We start from the raw sequence: 2,727 nt of genomic DNA on the forward strand, positions 1-2,727 counted from the left end.
GTTGACAAAAAACCATCCAGCACAACTGACCCCTTGTCAACTTGACATACACACACATCACTTTTCAATTAGAACCTTTCCTTTCTCATTTATCTCCAAGATGGCATGCATGTTAACATTAAAACCACAATTTAAAACATGATAACTTTAAAAGTCCCACGGTCTTTACAAGGTCAAACACATGAAAAATTCATTCCCTTTAAAAATCCAAAATTTCTTTTAAAAGTTCAAAGTCTCTCAGCTGTAGCTTCTGCAAAATCAAAATTAAATTAAATGCTTCCTTACCTCTGGAGGGAAGAAAGAGGACACAGTCACAATCAAAGCAAAACCAAGTTCCAACTATAAATAACTCGGTATCCAGTGTCTGACATCCACTCATAATCTGGGTTCCTCCAAAGCCCTTGGGCCACTTTTCTGGCTCTGCTTGTTGCAGCACACACAGCTTGCCTTCTAAGTCTGGGCAGGCTCCTTTCCATGGCTGCTGCTGTTCTCGGTGGTCAGTTGTCTCATGGTGCTAGCATCTCCAAATGCTGGTGTATTCTACTGCAGCTGGGCTGCACTCTTACCAATAGCCTCTCTGGGGCTCTCTTCATGGTGCTCAGCCTCAACTTCTCCTTGACCCCTGGACCCTCAATCCTGGGGCTTCTCCTGATACTCTGGCTGCATTTTCACCAATGGCCTCTCCTGGCCTCCCCCAGTTGTAAGCCTCAGCTGTTCTCCATGACCCCTTCATGTCTTCAAAACTAAGCCAGTACCACCTAGGAGATTCTTACATAGCAAGGGATGCTGTTATTGCGGAAGTGGCTCCCTGACTCCGTTCCTCTGAGGGGCCAAATCTTTTAAGTTCAGACTCCATTTTAGAGAACCTGACCTAAATTTAAACTCGGGTAAACTAACAGCCTGGTACCTAGCATTTGTTTCCAAGTTGCCCTGCAACAAAACCTGAGTTTAGCTCCAGTCTCTAGGCTAATCCCCAACAAGACCAGTGTCTCCAGGTTATCCCTCAACAAACCTGCACCCCCAGGTTACAAGCCTACCCCCTGCCTAATGACCACCAATGCAGAAGAGAGCAGAAATTAAGTTTATATGACTCCCAGAACCAGCCAATTATGTTAAAGTCCACAGTAACTTTCCAATTAGATGCTTGCACACGTACTCCCTGCTTACTGCTTACTATAAAGCCTTGCCCCAATAGACATTTGGGACTACCCCACCACCAAACCTGTCCTGTGTGATGGCAGTACACTGGGAGGGGCCCGAGCTAGCTTGGATAGAATAAAGACCCTGCTGTGAGTTGCATCAGATTGGCTCTTGTCTGTCTTCTTGGGGGATCGCTAACATTTCCCTGGCACTATACCTCAATCTCTTCCTCTCTCCTCCTTTCCCCGCTTCTTCTCTTTTTGTCCTTCTACTTTACAACTTGGGATGACTCAGTGACCAGGGTCTCTCTAAGTTTCTGCTCTTTATGAATCATCTAGTCTCAGATACTTGTCACAGCAATGTGACACATCCCCAGGATGTCATGTCCCCCGCACCTTCGCTCGGTCTCCCATTCAGAGTTGCCCCCACTCTCATGTCTGTGATGCAGTTGTTGTTCATGGGTTCGGAGTTGTTTGATTTCTAAGTTTTCTTTATGCTTGAAAGCTCCATAGCTGTATATAATGCATTTTGGTCATATCCACGCGTACTTCTTTCCCACTCCCACTAAACTCCCTCTTCCCAGGAAGTGCTCCTTTCACTTTTGTGTGGAACTGCCTGAGTATGATTACAGTTTAGACAAGCATGAGTGGTGGGTTATTTACTGTATCGAGGCATCTTACCATTGGCTACACCACTGAAAAAGAACAATTCTATCTTCAGCAACCATTAACTTTCAATATATATAAGGAAGGGCAGGCTTCAAGAATCCATTCCCTATTCAGGATGGCATGTTGACTGCCAAGCTTGTCCAGGTCTTGCACAGATAACCACATGGCTATGAGTTCAGGACTACGGTGGCGTGTCATTTCCAAAAGACAGTTGTCACAGCACTCCTTCGAATCTTCGTTCCTACATTCTTTTTGCTCCCTCATCTGTGGTGGTCCCTGAGCTTTGAAGTGTATGATACCGATGTCTCACCTAGGATTGAGCACTCAACAGTCCCTGTGCTCAGTACTTGGGACCAGTTATGAGTCTTTACATTAACTGTTGCCCACTGCAGAGAGAAACTTCTTTGAGTAACACTGAGACAAAGCGATACACTATAAAAGCTACAAACACAGGCATCTAGAAGCAGCTTACTAGATAACATGGCCATGTAACAGAATAACAGTAGTAGGCATCCATCTGTGAAGTCAACGACCTATCTCATCAGCCTTTTGACAGGGTTTCCAGGGTCACATGTGCTGCCATCCAGGGGGCCTCACATCCAATCCCTGCCAACATTTGTAGTTACTAGGTTTCCTTTTTAAAAATTTATTTTTAATTTTCTTCTAGAGAATTTCATACACAAATACTGTATTTATATCAGGCCTCTAATTCCCCCTCCTCCCTCCAACTCCCCCCCTCCCCCTCCTCCTTCCAACTCCCCCCAAGTCTCCCTCCTCCAACTCCCTCTCCTCCCTCTAACTCCTCCCTCTCCTTCTCTCTCCAACTCCCCTAAATCCCCCTCCTCCCTCTAACTCTCCCTAAATCTCCCTCTTCCCTCCAACTCCCCCTCCTCCCTCCAACTCCCCCTCCTCCCTCCAA

At 45.9% G+C, this 2,727-nt stretch overlaps 1 pseudogene; it reads right to left on the reverse strand.

Annotated features, from left to right (window-relative positions):
* Window positions 1–1,599, reverse strand: part of LOC114609232 — a 14,514-nt pseudogene extending 12,915 nt beyond the window's left edge.
* Between the last annotated feature and the right edge of the window lie 1,128 nt (window positions 1,600–2,727).

The sequence above is a fragment of the Grammomys surdaster genome, unplaced genomic scaffold (genome assembly GCF_004785775.1).
Source record: "Grammomys surdaster isolate TR1022 unplaced genomic scaffold, NIH_TR_1.0 125950, whole genome shotgun sequence".
Taxonomy (NCBI): Eukaryota; Metazoa; Chordata; class Mammalia; order Rodentia; family Muridae; genus Grammomys; species Grammomys surdaster.